The sequence below is a fragment of the Leopardus geoffroyi genome, chromosome D2 (genome assembly GCF_018350155.1).
Source record: "Leopardus geoffroyi isolate Oge1 chromosome D2, O.geoffroyi_Oge1_pat1.0, whole genome shotgun sequence".
Taxonomy (NCBI): domain Eukaryota; kingdom Metazoa; phylum Chordata; class Mammalia; order Carnivora; family Felidae; genus Leopardus; species Leopardus geoffroyi.
Window position 1 is genome coordinate 11,514,118 of NC_059334.1, and position 18,156 is coordinate 11,532,273.

The 18,156-nt window shown below is 42.8% G+C and overlaps 1 protein-coding gene and 1 non-coding gene across 10 annotated transcripts in view; both read right to left on the bottom strand.

The window, feature by feature from the left end:
- The window catches only part of RYR2 (ryanodine receptor 2), a 762,307-nt gene that overhangs the window by 342,983 nt on the left and 401,168 nt on the right, over positions 1-18,156 (bottom strand). The window lies entirely within an intron of this gene.
- Positions 13,864-13,970, bottom strand: LOC123577642. The gene has a single exon (XR_006701984.1). It is a non-coding gene; the product is annotated as a U6 spliceosomal RNA (small nuclear RNA).

Genomic DNA, 18,156 nt, shown 5'->3' on the forward strand with positions numbered 1-18,156 from the left:
GTAAGTTCGAGCCCCGCGTCAGGCTCTGTGCTGACAGCTCAGAGCCTGGAGCTTGCTTCAGATTCTGTGTCTCCGTCTCTCTCTCTCTGCCCCTTCCCCGTTCGCACTCTGTCTCTCTCAAAAATAAATAAACATTAAAAAAAAAAAAAAGACAGTTGTACTGTGTCTCCACACTCATCTATTCACATTTCCTCAATGGCTGCTTTTGCATTAAAGAGGTAGAGCTGAGGCTGCAAAGTCAGAGCCCTACGGTCCATAGAGCATCATATATTTACTGGCAAGTAAAAGACCAAGAAAAATAAATTCTCTTTGTCAGTAAATATGCGTGAAAACCAACAGCATTCAAAACCTTGAATATATGAGAAAAGATTTAAGACTAGAGTTTGAAAATGCACAGCACATATCACAAAATGCAGGAATGGCCATACGAAAATAAATCTGATTCTTCTCATATTCTGCAGACTTTAATAGAAGGCTTCCAGAGTTTGGGGCTTAACATTCAATCAAATATGTTTCTTTAATGCTGCTACATCATATCCAACAAATAATCTACTTAGTCGAAAAGGACTGACTACCTCAAGTCTGATAGTGAAAGGTCAGAGGAAACGACTTTTATTTTCAACTGTTGGAATTAACAGCAAATATTTTATGAAATAAAAATAAAAAATTTTATTTTTTGTGGTAATAAATTCCTAAAAGATAACAATTTGGAAATAGCAAAAGATTCATTTTCAAAAAAAAAAAAAAAAAAAAAAAACCAGCTATAAGGACTCTATTGTGTGTATATGTAAATCATGCCAATATATGTCTTGAAAAAAGAGACAGAGGAACAAGGCTTAACAAATATTATAATGGCAACACTTTACTAAAGATGATTTGATGACTGAATTCTAAACACACTGAATAAGACCCAGAAATGGGAACAGTGCATAACACTTATTGCCAGATTCTCAAGGAAAAAATTTAAAGCTTGGTAGATCATAACCATATTACCAGAATATACAATACATTGTCAAAGATACACATATGCAAACTAATAAGAAAAAGCAATCTGAATTTGTAAGTTTTAATAAGTTTACAGAAATGATTTTAGTGAAAATTTTAAGAACATACAAAATACATAACGTATAATGTAAACTTTCAAGAGTAGGCACCCAATGGGATATGCATTATGACTGCAACTATGTCAAATATGTTATGTATAAACTACGTACTTTAAAAAAACACCAGGAGTTAGTACACCAGAGTGCTCGTGCTGGTTGCTGCTGGATCAAGATACTTCTCTTCCCATATTTCATGAATTCCAGGAAATGAGTACACAGAGCTTCTTTTTTATGTTTTTTATTGTTTATTTTTGAGACAGAGACAGAGACAGAGCACAAGCAGGGGAGGGGTAGAGAGAGAGGGAGACACAGATTCGGAAGCAGGCTCCAGGCTCTGAGCTGTCAGCACTGAGCCCGATGCAGGGCTTGAACTCCCAAACTGTGAGATCATGACCTGAACTGAAGTTGGACGCTTAACTGACTGAGCCACCCAGGTGTCCCTTATTTCATAAATTTAGAATAAGCATAAACAAACCTACCCTTTCCCACACACAGAGCACCCGAATTATAAGAGTTTATGTAAGGACTATGTATGGTATGGCTTAGTGAGGGGCAACAAGAACTCAGGTTAACTATTCCCAGTTGACTTCAAGTACCACTTCCTAATCATCTCGTGGACATTTCATCCAGAATGGTCTCCAAGTGCCTCCAAACTCAACTCTTCCCAAACTGAATATACAATACCATTTTTGTATCTATGCATGTAACTGCTTCTCTGGTCCACGGCCCATTCTAAAAGCCAAGTCTAAGTCCAAGCTAAAAAATTCCGTCATTTCTGAATTTCTGGCTTCCAGTTCCAGCCAAGCTCAAAGCCCATTCCCCTGTATGCCAGCTCCTTCCCTAGATGACCCAACCCTCCTCTACTGCCTCAACTCCTACCAACCCCTCCTACAAAGGACGGTTAAAGTATACTCTTACTTCAAAGTACATACTATAAATATGCTTAGGTGCTCATATATTTACAATACATTTGCATGTTATAAACATTTATTTTGTAGCTACCAGGCACTGTTCTAGGCAGTAAGATCATTGGCAATCAAGGCCTGCCAGGCTCAGGGGGAGCCTGTCGGCTCTGCCCCACCTTCCATGTTTTCACATGTTATTCTCAGACTAAAATACACTCCCTTCTTCTGGGGCTGCAAAATGGGAATCATCTTGCAAAGTCAGAAAGTCACCTCATTCAGTGGGATTTTACCAACACCCTAGAATGAATTATTCTTTCTTTGTAGGATTAATCACACTGTATTAAAATAATTTATGCTCATTTCAATCTCCCACTGGAGAATGAGCTCTGGAGAGCAGACATGTGTTGAAATCTGCTTCCTGGTCACCCATCACACTCTGGCCCAGGGAGCCCCATCTCATGTTTGCCAACTGAATAAGTGAATGAATATAAACGGACTATTAGTATATACCTTCAGTTTAAACTCAATAAGCCTATGATAGGTTTACCCAATATAACAAGAGTCATTATTGTGAAGAGTATATAAAATAGCTACTTTGGCATATTTTACATCTGGAAACTTTAATATTAAAATACATTTTTTAGGGGCGCCTGGGTGGATTAGTCGGTTAAGCATCCGACTTCAGCTCAGGTCACGATCTCACGGTCCGTGAGTTCGAGCCCCGCGTCGGGCTCTGGGCTGATGGCTCAGAGCCTGGAGCCTGCTTCCGATTCTGTGTCTCCCTCTCTCTCTGCCCGTCCCCCATTCATGCTCTGTCTCTCTCTGTCTCAAAAATAAAAATAAACATTAAAAAAATTAAAAAAAAAAACTTTAAAATACATTTTTTAAGGTAGGGAAGACAGATGATAGAACACAGATGGAAAATGTAGATTTCTTAGTTCCAGGATTACTTTACTTGTGCTTTAATTTCAACAGGGAAAATTTTGACTTACTGACTAACAAGAATTTTTGTGGGCTTTAGTCTATTTCTGTGGGGGTCATACACAAAATTCAAAATTAATGGTGTAAGCCCTATATGTAATATACATGAAATATTTAGCTATTTGCCTTAAAACTTTTGTGGCTGTAACTTTTTTTTATAGGGTTCATGAGAAAGAAAGATCTCTGAGGGTGTAATAAAATGTCTGGAAATAACCTCATGGTATTGGAAGCATCCGAGTGCTACAATGGGTCATGCGCAGGGTGGTCCAAGGTTGAACAAAACTTGCTGAGCGTCTGTACGGAAACAAACCACGGAACAGAAGTGCTATATTTGGCCTGACTTCACATACCAGGAAGAATCGAGCCTAGGGATCTCGCCCCATCCTCGGTAGGCACGAGTTCATGGTAAGTCTTGCACATTTGAGCAAAATATATACAGAACCAGACCGGCAGCCGCTCAGGCACAGGGGGCTAGTGTGAGGCAAGGAAGACCAGTGACGAATGGAGAGACGAAGCCGACATGCCCTCTCCAGAAAGTGTTTTCTCAACCACAGTCACGCGTGTTTTGTGAAAATAAAAATTATAATCTCAGAACACCAAGGCGTATGTGGGTTTAGAGGGAGCCTAGTTGTCACTGCACATGTGGGCACTATTCAGCTTTGGGAAAGGGCTTCTCTTTTACATCTCTGCTCTACGCATGGGTAAGGATCCCGGACAGCTTTCTGACAGAGCACACGGCCTCACCTGACAATTTCTACACGAAGCCTCTTAGTCTAAGAGGCGAGCAAAGAGAAGGCTTCAACCTGGGTGCCAATCAGTATGAATCAGACTGTCCCTCAGTGACAGAAACACTGGGGACACAGCGCAGGTAACGCACACAGAACTGCAATATCCACCGGCAGGGTCAGCAACAGTCACGATTAGAGAAACCACAAATTCCACAGTATTCAAATCATAGGTTGCTTTTCTATTTTTTCCCTACCTAGGAGTTAAAATTCTTTGTAACATTTAAAAAATTTTTTTTAATGTTTATTTATTTTTGAGAGAGCAAGACAAAGCAGGAGTGGGGAAGGGGCAGAGAGAGAGAGGGAGGCACAGAATCTGAAACCGGCTCCAGGCTCTGAGCTATCAGCAGACAGCCCGACGCAGGGCTTGAACTCAGAAATGGCGAGATCATGACCTGAGCTGAAGTCGGTTGCTTCACCAACTGAGCCACCCAGGTGCCCCCAAAAATCCTTTGTAACTTTTTGGTCAGACCTTATTAGTAATATCCCCAGGGCTCAATGAGGGCAAATGGAAATAAGGGAAGTTGTATTTTCCACCTTGGATAATTAAATGTAAACAAAGTGATTCAAGTAAAAAGACGTGGGGGAAAGACACTGGGAAATAACATGGCAACACAGAACATGAAACTCACAAGCCAGAGCTGTCTATAGGGGTTACAGGAGACTGTTCCTGCATGCAGTAACGACGCATGTTATGGACTGTTATCCTTTGATAAGGGGACTGGAGCACTGGGTATTTACTAGGCTTAATGAAGAATTATAATAGTAAGAGGTATTACTATTACCCTGTCATATTACAGAGCGGTTATAACCATGGACTCCAGCCAATGTGCCACAGTTGAGTCCTGGCAAATTTTTAGGCAAGTTACTTAACCTCTCTGTGTTCCAGAGTCACCATTTCTTTCTTTTTTTTTTTTTTATTTCATTTTTTTAATTTTTTTTAACTTTTTACTTTTTATTTTTTATTTTTGAGAGATAGCCACAGAGCACGAGTAGGAGAGGGACAGAGAGAGAGGGAGACACAGATTCCGAAGCAGCCTCCGGGCTCTGAGCTGTCAGCACAGAGCCTGACACAGGGCTCGAACTCACAAACCATGAGATCATGACCTGAGCTGAAGTTGGATGCTTAACCGCCTGAGCTACCCAGGAGCTACCCAGAGCCCCCATCTCTAAAATAGAATTAGAATAATGGTACCCACTCTGGAGGGGGGAGGTGGGGGGCTGTTTTAAGGAGTAACACATGGAAAGCTTTTAGAAAGCTATGTAAGCATCTGCAATTATTTTATGGTTGCAACAAAATAACATAAATGAGAAATGAAATTTAGAAAAAGGATCATCAAGGAAACATTAGAAACATGCTTCTTTTGAAACAGAGATGAAAAACTTTAAATCAGGGAAAGGTAGGGAAATACTGAATGGTCAACACTGATCACAAGCAAAGTTCAGGGAATATATTTATTGATCAGCATGAAGAAATGAAACCGATGCTAGATTTTAAAATAAAACAGTTAAATTAGGAAATCCAGGGGAAATTAGACTGGTCTGTTAGACACTGAGGGAAAGATAGGCATACACAACTAGGGCAAAGACAGAACTGTAAGACAGCTCTACATTCTGGGGACAACAGGATTGCTGAGCCAAAAATACCATGAAAGATTACACCAAGTAGACTTACTGTCTAATCAATGTTCAAAAAGGCAGAAAGCACTCCTTTGACAGGATCCCCTTCGCTGGGTATTAAGATTATGAAAAAGAAAAACACATGAAAATAAAGTGGGCAGCGGTTGGAGAAGGCAGAAGAAAAGTTCAGCTAGCTCCATGTTGACAGAAGGTCTAAGTAGTTTGGGAGGAGTTTTGCAACATACCAAAGGTGAGGCCAGAAGAGAAAGAATCTGAGTTATGTACAAACATATTAACTTGTTCCTGGGCCCGTGCACTTGAGGGAGTCCTGTAAAGGCATGTCTCTGTTATTCTGTTCCACTCATTTAATTGTTTTTTAAGGTTTATTTATTCTTGAGAGACAGAGAGAGACAGTGCATGGGCAGGGGAGGGGTGGAGAAAGAGAGAAAAAGACAGAATCGGAAGCAGGCTCCAGGCTCTGAGCTGTCAGCACAGAGCCCGACGCGGGGCTCGAACCCACGGACCATGAGATCATGACCTGAGCCGAAGTCAGAGGCCTAACCGACTGAGCCACCCAGGCATCCCTTGTTCCATTCATTTAAATGGAACTGCCAATGAGTGATACAATCATGTACTGCAACCAAGCTGTCCTTCTTTGGTGGTTGGGCATGAATGTGGACCTAGAAGTAGCAGAAACTTCTAGTTTGAGCCAGTGGAGAGGTTAGTTTGCTCTCCCTAATCAGTGTTAGGCCCGTGCCGAACAAATAGCAGGAGGTGAGCAACCAACCAAAACAGGCCATAATTACAACACATCTTTCTTAATGTTAACAGTGAATTCTGCATGTCACAGATGGAAGCACTGAGAGAAGTAAGAGTAATCTGTGGTTTGTTGAAAATGAGTATAAACTTGGAGCGCCTGGGTGGGCTCAGTCAGTTAAGCGTCTGACTTCGGTTCAGGGCATGATCTCGTGGTCCGTGAGCTCGAGCCCCGTGTCGGGCTCTGTGCTGAAGGCTCAGAGCCTGGAGCCTGCTTCAGAGTCTGTGTCTCCCTCTCTCTCTGCCCCTCCTCTGCTCTCTCTCTCCCTCTCAAAAATAAACATAAAAAAAATAATAATTGGGGCACCTGGGTGGCTTAGCTAAGCGTCCAACTTCGGCTCAGGTCATGATCTCGCTGTTCTCAGAGCCTGGAACCTGCTTCAGATTCTGTGTCTCCCTCTTTCTCTGCCCCTCCCCTGCTCACGCGGTCTCTCTCTGTCTCTCAAAAATGAATAACCATTAAAAGAATTAAATAATAATAATAAATAAAATGGGTACAAACTTGAAGTCAAGAAACTATTTGAGTTTCAGCGTGAGATAAACTGATGAATGTGCTTTTTAACTTTTGTAAGCAAATAGAAAGGGACAAAAGAAGCAATGTACGTTTTGCTTTCTTTCTATAACACAGCACTAACTTGTAAAGGAAAAACACTAAATAGGGTTTCCATATCTCACCCCCCTCCAAAAAAAAAAAATGGACCGAGTTGATTTCAATATGAAAATATATAGAGGCATGGGCAGGGCAGCGGGGGGGGGGGGGGGCCTGCGTGGCTCAGTTAAGCATCTGACTTCAGCTCAGGTCATGATCTCCTGGTTTGTGACTTTGAGCCCACGTCCGGCTCTGGGCTGACAGCTCAGAGCCTGGAGCCTGCTTCATATTCTTGTGTCTCCCTCTCTCTCTGCTCCTCCCTGACTCATACTCTGTGTCCCTCTCAAAAATAAACATTAAAGTTTTTTTTTTTTAATCTGAAAATATCATGTCTTGAAAATAACAATGCCAAGAGATGCGGCCTCAAGCCAAGTTGAGAAAACACATCATTTTCTACACTTCAAAGTTTTATAATGGTTTTGAGGCTTCAGAAGAAAATAAGCTCATTAAATCTTGAGCTAACATGAAGTTGAGAAGGGAGAGAAAAAGGGGCAAGGATTGAAATATAACACAATTTGACAAAATTAGGAAAATAAAAGTGGAAGTTCGTGAAGATAAACGTATACCACATTGTTATTCATATACAGAAGGGCAGAATATCAGGAATGCATTAGCAAGATAAATAGGCAAAAAAGACAGACTCAGGGTATTTTACTGGAAGACAAGATGAATGGGAGTCAAAAGCTTCCTGGGGTATATTACCTAAAATAAATAACGCATAAAATAAGCAATGTAATTATAATGTACTATTCAGACTTAACTAGGCTCCTGATGGTTTGCTGCTTTCAATTGAGCGATATTTTACGAAAGACAGACAAACTAGAAGATTAAAGATGGTTAAGAAAAGAAAATGCCAGTTAAATGCAGTTATGATACCACAGTTAAATAATGTTAGAAATGTGACATTATACAAATATTTATTTGTATAAATTGCTATATCTCAAAACCCACAGAGTGCTGAGCACCAGACAAGAAATCACAAATAATTTGAAGATATTCTTATCTTGCTGGTTACTGTTGGGTGTTCCCCCCGCCCATTTATTTGTTCAATTATCACTTAGTTCATTAAATGGGCTATCTGTCGTGTGAGGTTCTAGATAGGAGTAAAAAGAGGAACAAAATTTGACGTCATTCCTGCTCTTATGAACTTTCCAGACCGCGAAACTTCAGTCCTGGCTGCATTACTTTCCTTTGGCCTTGCAAAGATCATACCTCTTAGCTTCCTAGCTTCAAAGTCCTCATTGGTAAAATGGAAATTATAATGGAACTGACCTCACAAAGTACCTGGGAATCCACTGAGGTAATACAAATGACATCTCATCACAGTGCCCTAAACTCACTCGTCCCACTCCTTTTTTTTTTTTTTTAAAGTTTATTTCTTTTGAGAGAGAGAGATCACGGGGAGGGGAAGGGCAGAGAGAGGAGGGAGAGAGAGAGAATCTCAAGCAGGCTCCACACTGACTCAAGGCTCGAACCCACAAACTGTGAGATCGTGACCCAACTGACCTACTCAGGAGCCCCTTAGCGTTCAGCTCTTGATTTTTGGCTCAGGTCATGATCTTAACGGCTCCTGAATTTGAGCCGCTGCATCAGGTTCTGGCTGACAGTATGAAGCCTGCTGGGATTCTCTCTCTTTCTCTGCCCCTCCACTGCTGTTTGTTTCTCTCTCTCTCTCTCTCTTTTTTTTATCTCAAAATAAATAAAGAAACTTAAAAAAATATTCCCTTGGCCACACAATGTGCTCATTATAGTGTTCAAGAAACAAGAAAGGTATGCCTCTCTGTGAAATATTAGTGCCTACAAACATGCTGGCAGATGCAATTAATTGCTCTAAAGGCCTTTAAATAAAATGTTCAAAGATATATACATCTGAGTACTTTTAAAATAAATCCTCCAGGGCAAGAGAAACACAGATTAATGAGCTCTTCAAAAAGACACCTCAAAGCAGCAAATATTTATTGAGAACTATTATTTTGGGCAGAAATGTAAAATGATCATAGCATCTGCCTAAGCTTTGTATAAATTTTAAAAAGGCAGTCTTGTCAAGAAATGGTGCTAGAGAAATTGGATATTCACAAGTAAAACAATGAAACTAGACCCCTACTCTACAACACTCACAAAAATTAACTCAAAATGAATTAAGGACTTAACTCAAATGAAACCAGGAAATTCCTAGAAAAAGAAGTTCTTGACCCAGGAATTGGTAATGATCTTTCAGATATGATACCTAAAGCATAAGCAACAAAATAAAAAATAAACAAGTGTGACTAAATCAAACTAAAAAGCTTCTGCGCAACAAAAGAAACCATCAATAATGTTAAAAAAAAGAAGACAACTTACAAAATGGGGAAAAATTGTAAACCGTGTATCTAATAAAGGGTATATATCCAAAATATACAAAGAACCCATTAGGGAGAAAAAAAACCAATCCAATTAAAATGGGCAAAAGTGGGGCTTCTGGGTGGCTCGGTCATGATCTCACAGCTTGTGAGTTCGAGCCCCGCGTCAGGCTCTGTGCTGACAGCTCAGAGCCTGGAGCCTGCTTCAGATTCTGTGTCTCCCTCTCCCTCTCTGCCCCTCCCCCACTTGTGCTCTTTCTCTCCCTCCCTCTCTCTCTCTCTCTCTCAAAAATAAATAAACATTAAAATAATAAAATTGGGGCACCTGGGTAGCTCAGTCGGTTGAGCGTCCGACTTTAGCTCAGGTCATGATCTCACAGCTTGTGAGTTTGAGCCCCGCGTCAGGCTCTGTGCTGACAGCTCAGAGCCTGGAGGCTGCTTCGGATTCTGTGTCTCCCTCTCTCTCTGCCCCTCCCACACTCATGCTCTGTCTCTCTGTCTCTCAAAAATGAATAAACATTTAAAAAAACTTATTAAAAATACATAAAACAAAAAGTAAAATGGGCAAAAGACCCAAATAGACAACTTTCCCAAAGAAGATATATGAATGGCCAACAGATACATAAAAAGATGCTCAACATCGCTAGTCATCAGGGAGAAGTAAATCAAACCCTCAATGAGATATCACCTCCCGCCCATTAGAGTGACCGTCATCAAAAAGGCAAGAGGCAACAAATGCTGGGGTGGATGTGAAGAAAACAGAACCCTCATGCACCGTTGCTGGGGTTGTAAACTGGTACAGCTGCTATTGGAAAACCGGATGGAGGACCTTCAAAAAATTAAAAATGGAACCACTACCTGATGCAGTAATTCCGCTTCTGAGAATACACCCCAAGAAAATGAAAACACTAACTCGAAAAGACATCTGCACCCCCACATTCACAGCAGCATTATTTACAGGAGTTGAGACACAGAAACAACCTGAGTGTCCACTGATGGATGAGGGGATAAAGAAGATTACGCTGAGTGAAGTAAGTCAGCCAGAGAAAGACAACTACTGTCTGATCTCAAACAAAAACAAAAACAAACACCAACAACAAAAAAACCCAAAAACCCCACAGGAAAAGAGATCAGACCTGTGATTTCCAGAGGCAAGGAGTGGCGGCAGAGGATCGGATAAAGATCGGTGCGCACTGGTCGCATAAGCTACCACATGCTGAGGATAAGCCAACTCTGCCCTGTGCTACACAGGGCAGTGGGTAAGAGGGCAAATCCTAAGAGTTTTCATCACAAGGGGAGTTCTTTTGGGTTCAGTTCCTTTTACTTAAAAAAAAATTATACATACATATATATATATATATATATATATATATATATATATGAGATGATGGATGCAAACTAAATCTGTTGGAGTACGAATTTCACAATCACCTAAGCCAAACCATCGTGCTTTATACCTTAAAGTTACACCACAAGTGTATCAACTGTATCTCTACACAATTGGGTGGGGGGAGGTCTCCTGCTGTACGAAGACAACTCAGGGGTTGGGGCACCTGGGTGGCTCAGTCGGTTAAGCATCCGACTTCGGCTCAAGTCATGATCTTGTAGTTTGTGAGTCTGAGTCCTGCGTCAGGCTCTATGCTGACAGCGTGAAGCCTGGAGCCTGCTTCCGATTCTGTGTCTCCCTCTCCCTCTCTCTGCCCTTCCCCCACTCACGCTCTGTCTCTCTCAAAGATGAATAAACGTAAAAAAAAAAAAAAAAAAAAAAGAAGAAGACAACCCAGGGGCATCATTTCCAATAAGCACAAAAGAAATAAATAAATGTGCACAGAATAACCTAATTCTGGTACTTGGTCCGTGTGGAAGAGGGGAAAGAGAAAAGTTACACATTATTTAACAAAACCCACAAATCCTATTTAGTTATTTATTTATTTTTAAAGATTTTTTTTTAAGTAATCTCTACACCAAATGTGGGGCTTGAACTTCACAGTCACACGCTCTACCGACTGAGCCAGCCAGGCGCCCCAAGACGCACCATTTCTCACAGGGCATTATGTGCAGAATGGTCTGTGGTCCTGACGTGAAACAGTATGTACAGAGAAGAGTCCACCTTGAGATGCATTTAAAGATGGATACAATTTTAGGAAACTGAGCAACTTGCTCCAAGCCTGAAAACATCAGAAAATACTCCCCGAAGACGTGAACGTACTTTGCCATGTGGTGAAGAGTAACATTTTTTTAATGTTTACTTACTTTTGAGAGAGGGACAGAATGAGAGAGAGAGAGAGAGAGAGAGAGAGAGAGAACGTAAGCAGGGGTGGGGGCAGAGACAGAGGCGGACAGAGGATCTGAAGCAAACTTTGTGCTGAGAGCAGTGAGCCCGATGTGGGGCTCGAACTCATGAACCGCGAGCGAGGTCATGACCTGAGCCGAAGTCAGATGCTCAAGTGACGGAAACCCAGGTGCCCCAAGACTAGTATTTTAAATCATGTGTGTCTAAACCTGCATTACGTAGTGTGGTTCAAGAGAACAAACGAGAGAGAGGGGAGACACGGTGCTGTGATGGCCAAGAGGGGCTGGCTGGGGTGGAATACTCCAGAAGTCACTCCCAGCTCAGACACTCTAGGACGTAGGTCAGTAGAGCTTACCTGTTTACATGCAGGAGATACTCTCCCTCATGACCTTGGAAGAACACAGAAGGGCACACTCAGTCCTTTGCTTCCCTGTACCTGAGCAGCATATATCAGGAAGGGATAGAGGGGATGAAGTTCAGAGCCAGAAGGCCAAAGTTTGAGTTCTGCCTTGGCTGCTTCCACACTGTATGACCTTGAAAAAATAGCTGCACTGTGCCTCACTTCCCCATCTGTGAAATGGGGATCCTGAGGCTATCCACCTCATAGAGTTATTGTGAGGATTTAGAGACTTAATATAGTTATTATTTTTTTGAGACAGAGAGAATGTGAGCAGGGGAGAGGGACAGAGGGAGAGGGAGAGAGTGAAGGAGGAAGAGAAAGAGAGAGAGAGAGAGAGAGAGAAAGGATCTCAAGCAGGCCCCCTGCTCAGTACATGGCCCGACATGGGGCTCAATCCCACAGCCCTGAGATGAAACCAAGAGTCGGACGCAACAGACCGAGCCACCCAGGCGGCCCATGAGTTAACATACTTAAGGGGCTCAGAACACTATCTGGCACCCAATAAAGGTAAGTGCTTGATGGGGCGCCTGGGTGGCTCAGTTGGTTAAGTGGCCGACTTTGGCTCAGGTCATGATCTCAGGTCCGTGAGTTCGAGCCCCGCGTCGGGCTCTGGGCTGATGGCTTGGAGCCTGGAGCCTGTTTCCGATTCTGTGTCTCCCTCTCTCTGCCCCTCCCCCGTTCATGCTCTGTCTCTCTCTGTCTCAAAAATAAACGTTAAAAAAAAAAAAAAAAGGTAAGTGCTTGCTAATATTAAGTTTTTCCACCTGCAATTCTTCATACTGAGTCGGAGCCATCTCAACATGGGAAAAAACAAAACCAGAACAAATAAACCTTATTTCTCTGAACTGAATTGTGCAGTTTTATCAGGGAGCTTTGACACTGCCTGTGGTCACACAGCAGTCAGGCTCTCTAGTTTCAGATCTTGTCTGATCCAAAGACTCCAGCGTATGATCTAGCACATCTTTTATCACTTTACTCCTTGTGTGTTTCATCGGTTTGCGCAAGTTTTTTTTTTATAAGAAGCTCTTGGCTGAAGGTCTTTGCATGGTGCACAGAGTACGTTCATGTACACATTTGGCATCAAATTTCTAACTGCCCCCCCCAATCCCATAGCAATCCGTGGGGCATGCTGGAGGCACACTTTTCATCTGGACTTTTCAACAGTTTTCCCTAGTTTTATTGCCGAACATAGAACACCTGTCTAGTTTGTTTCTATAATGCAAATGCTCTTTTAAGAGAACGCAAATAATCTTGTAGTTATTAACAACGGCTGCTTATTAAAAAAAAAAGGCGTTGGGTTCTTATTGTGACATTTCTATTCGTTTAATGCAATGAAATGTGTTGACTAACAGTCCTTTGGGCAATGCCCATTTTATAGGCAAAAATGTGAGGCACAAAGGGTTAGAGTCATGCAGCTGTAAAGGATGAAGCTGGGCTTGGAACTTAAGCAGTCCATTGCAGAATCCATCCTTGTAATCAATCTTAAAAGTGTTCTGCTTCTCCTTCTTAACACAGTATAAAAGTAAGTGGAAAACAAGAGATGATTAAAAAGTGAGCTGCCATTTCCGATGAGGTAGTCTTGGCAGAGTTCAACCGTGTTTTTTGTTTTTGTTTTCTTTTGTTTTGAATTTAATGTTTACTTATTTTGAGACACACACACACACATACACACACACACACACACACACACACACACACACAAAGAATCCGAAGCGGGCTCCAGGCTCTGAGCTGTCAGCACAGGGCCTGACGTGGGGCTCGAACTCACGAATCCTGAGATCATGACCTGAGCTGAAGTCAGTCGCTCAACTGACTGAGCCACGCAGGCGCCCCTTAACTTAAATTCAAGTTAGCTAACATACAGAATTGTCATGGCTTATGGAGTAGGACACGTCATTCGACTCTTACAAATGATACCCCAGCGCTCATCCCAAAAGTGCCCTCCTTAATGCCCACCGCCCATTTAACCCATAAAAATATGGAACGTATCACGAATTTGCACGTCACCCTTGCACAGGGGCCACGCTAATCTTCTCTGTATCTTTCCACGTTTAGTTTGTGTGATGCCAAAGTGACCACTCAACCCTGTCTTTGCTGATGAAATGGTAGGAAACCCATTTAGGAGACCAGAGGCATGAGACAGCCTGAGCTGAGACATCAGTTCCCACTGCATCAACTATACCCTGAGACCTAACACCACTTCCCTTCTCCAGTGCAGCTGCCTCCGGCGGGCACCCAGGCGGCTGAGCTCACGGCCCATCAAGATTATGTTTCCTGTATCACATCAACACTAAGGGAGGACACCTGTGATGCATCCTGCCTTGACACCGAAGATAAACCCCTCAGGTGGGTAGTGACTGGCTTCTTTCTTTTGACTACCATGCCCGAGTGAGTAGAACCCACCTTAAAAGCCAAGGCACTAAAACAAAAAGCTTGATTCAATCAAGAGGCATGTTGACTTGAGAAAACTGAGCTAAGTCATACACAATGCAAAGAAACTTTAATGAACTCAGTTCCAGATGAAGTGCTTAAGCCATGATAGGGTCCCTGGACTTCAAGCGTGATGGAAAGCAAGTGACACAGCACAATTATTTCACCAAAGATGATGCTGGAAGTATTTAATATCCAGCATGGTAGGAACGAAACCCTATCAGAGCAGGCACTGGCATTAAGCAGCCATCTGTTGGTAGCAGCACATACGAGCTGAACCTTCACTTTTGTCCATGACAGTAAAACATAAGTTTAGTACCCAGAGAGGACAAGAAACAGTCAAGGTCAAAGGCAGAAATCACTGGCTGTGATTTTGTTTTTAATAAGATGTTTTCCTCAAGCCAGCCCTTCCCAGATAACATAGTTTCTCTGAGATTAGACTCCTCTTCTCTTCCTCCAGCTAAGCAGACATTTAGAGGGTGGCATCTCACCAGCTGTGTGTGGGAAGAAATAACATCAGCAAAAGGGGCCAATACTCCTACGTGCACAACAACCCTGGGGGATCTAAGGAAGCAGGATGGGAGTGCGGATTCCAGAAACTGTCCAAAAACACCCCCAGGGGACAAAAGCTCTCGTGAATTGGTGGGAGGCTGGATGGGGGGACGTAGACTGGAGAGAGAGCACATACACGGGACAGATGTGGGCAAGCTTCACTTATAAACCCCTCTCCCCCTTGCCTTAGGACAATTCCTTGCCCTTTGCTGGCCATTGGGGTCAGTATGGAATGTCGGGAGAACAATAGACACCCCCAAGGGCAGGGAAGTGTCCAATATAGGTACCAACTGACTTTGACTTTGCGCTTCCAATCTTTCATACCTTCCTTACCCAAATCCTTAGGAGGCTGGTTAGTCAGAGCCTGGGGAGATGATCTCTGTTAAGTTACACTCCTCTCTGTGGTGGAAAGCCCTGGTCGGCATCCCCGCCATGTTGGCAGAAATGGAGTGAGCAGCGCTATGGCACCTGTGACTCTTGGACTGAGGCTCTCCTTCTCCCCACTCCTTAAACAGACTGGGTGACAAAGACTGAGCCTGCCTTTGATACTCCCCGCCACAGGACCTATCTGAGAAGCTGACGCTCCGAGGACAACACACATTCATGGACCACTGAGGCAGAATTGAAAAAAACAGACCAAAAAGGCAAATTAAACATGGCAAACAGATCTAAGAATTAAAAGCCCACGGTGAATCCGAACTTCCTATTTAGTGTCAAAACACAGGAGAGGATTGCAGATCCATTGCACAACCTGGAGAGCCACCACCCGGGAACAAGGCCACCAGACCCCACCTGTCTATGAAATCCTGAGCCCGGTCCCTTCCAGCCTCCTTCAAACTTTAACACCAGGTGCCAGAAATGAGTCATATGGTTAAATGAGCATAAGTGGGAAGAGATAATAAAATCAATCAGCTCTATGCCACAAAGCACTACAGTGTTCTTCCCAAATGTGAGACCGTTGAAGATTTTTTTTTTCCATCTCTAAAAAACCATTTTCTGAAAACACAATTTGCCATCTATCCCACACACAGGCTTTTAGAAACGCATTCTGAAACGGATAGAGATTCTGGGTAACCCAGCAACTTTGATCACCTGTCTCATTCAGAAAGGAATGTTCTGTTTCATTTGGACTTTACTTTGAGGGACTTTTCCCTCCACTTTTCACACTGCTGGTAAAATCGATTAAAAAAAAAAAAAAAGCCCTCCAAATCTAGATTCTCCATTCTCTGTCCTCCTTTTCTTTCCAGCCATAACTTAATGCTTTGCTGGGAAAGGATATAGGAAGGCTGTATGTGGACGTTTCCAGCATCCCTCAAAAAGGAGTAATTTTTGACCAGGGACTTAGCTAACTATTAAATTAGTAACCTTTAACCGCTAATACATTATTTCAAACATTGAGTGAATATCTTTGGAGATGTACACTCAGTTTCCCTGTCTTAAATGACCCATTAGCATCAAACATGATTTTACATATTGTAATGACCCAGATTATTATTAAAAACACCAGTCATTATAATGAGCTCTAGACGAAGCCACAGAAGTAAATGAATGAATAAGTTACAAAGGAGTGGTAGGGTCAATGGGGACCGACCCCAACAGCTATCACAAAAGGTTGTCTTTACACAGTCTGGAATATCATGGTGATTCTGATTTAATGTTTCCTGTAAGAGTCAGGTGCACAATGTCCTGGCTATACCCATAGCTGGCTTTGTGCACAACTGAAAGATCTGAATCAACCAACGGCTGAAGTTGCCTTCTTCAAAGCTACCTCCTGGAAAACCGTCCCTTTCTGTGATATCATTAAGTGTTGCCTAAACGGTTGGTGTCATTCCAAAAGGTTAGCTATGATTTCTGCATTGCCAACAGTGGAGTACAATATCCTGTGACCTCCTGCATTTTCTAACTCGATTGTTCATACCTAAGTACGTGTTTAGGGGGAGGACCCTGGCACACAAGATTCTGGGACAGGTTATTCACAGGTTACACATTTTTCCCTTTGAGAAATGATGAGCTTATGCTCTCCAAGAAATAATTGTGACATCTTTGGAAGCTTTAAACTATTGTATTTCGGGACACCTGGATGGCTCAGTCCATTAAGTATCTGACTCTTGATTTCGGCTCAGGTCATGATCCTGAGATAGAGCCCCACGTTGGGCTCTGCGCTGACAGCACGGAGCCCGCTTGGGATTCTCTCTCTCCTTCTCTCTGCGTCCCTCCTCCACTTGTGCTGACATGCTCGAGCTCGCTCTCTCTCAAAATAAATAAATAAGCTTAAAAAAAATAAACTATCATATTCCTAGGTACCACATGCTGTATGGTACGTGAGCATGAAGCTTAGGCAATTCAAGACCCCTGAAAGATTCCTTCTTCTGCTGAAACCCAGAGGGACCTTCCTTCACGGGACTTAATCAGAGTGGAGAACAATGGGCAGGAATCTCAAAGAAGACCACTTTCATCCCTGCAAAACTATCTGTGGGATACACTGTACAAAAGTAAGACTCAGAGAAACTATGCAGCCCCCTGACCGGCAGACCATTTCAGTCAACTATTCCTTGAAGTTCCCAAATAGCGTTCCAAGTGCTAAGAACATCCTAAGGAGAACTCAGCCTTCAGAAATACATCAACTCAATCAGCTGGACTTGCTCGTGCAAATCTTTTGTCTTTTCAATTAAATTTGGCCCAGAGACATAGTCACACATGAAGCCTGGGGAAAGGTCTACTTTATCTCTTGTTCTCTCAAGAAATTCATAGTGGCTGTTCTTACTGATGCTCCGATAGAGCCTTAGGCAGAAGAGATACTAGTCAACTTTTGATGACGCACAATGTGTACAAGAGGTTGTGTCCACTGCTCTTTCTGAGCCTTGCTAACATATAAGGAGATAAATAGTGGTTGGCTGGGGAGCAGACACTGCCAGGGCCCTGATCAAACCCTCACACTCTGCATTCAGTGAAATTCCAGCAGCCAAGTTCTGCATTTCTTTGCTTGAGGATTTGCTCTGATCACAGCGGCAGCTGGAAAAGCCACAGAATTAACGCCCCCTGGGAGCAGCACTGCTCAGTGACAGAGAAAAGTTGGTTGTAAACATCTTGTCTCAGCCCTCAGGTGGGAGAACTGTAGGGCTCAGTTTCCCAGAATTCCCCAAGGGAAAAGCTCCAGCTACACATGGTGGTAACTCGCTTGTCAACACACCCTCTCTGACCCCTTCTCTACCGAGTCTCACGGTGACTCCCTTCCCAAATAAACCTCCAGTCCTTTTCTCAAGGTCTGCGTCCGGTGGTACCA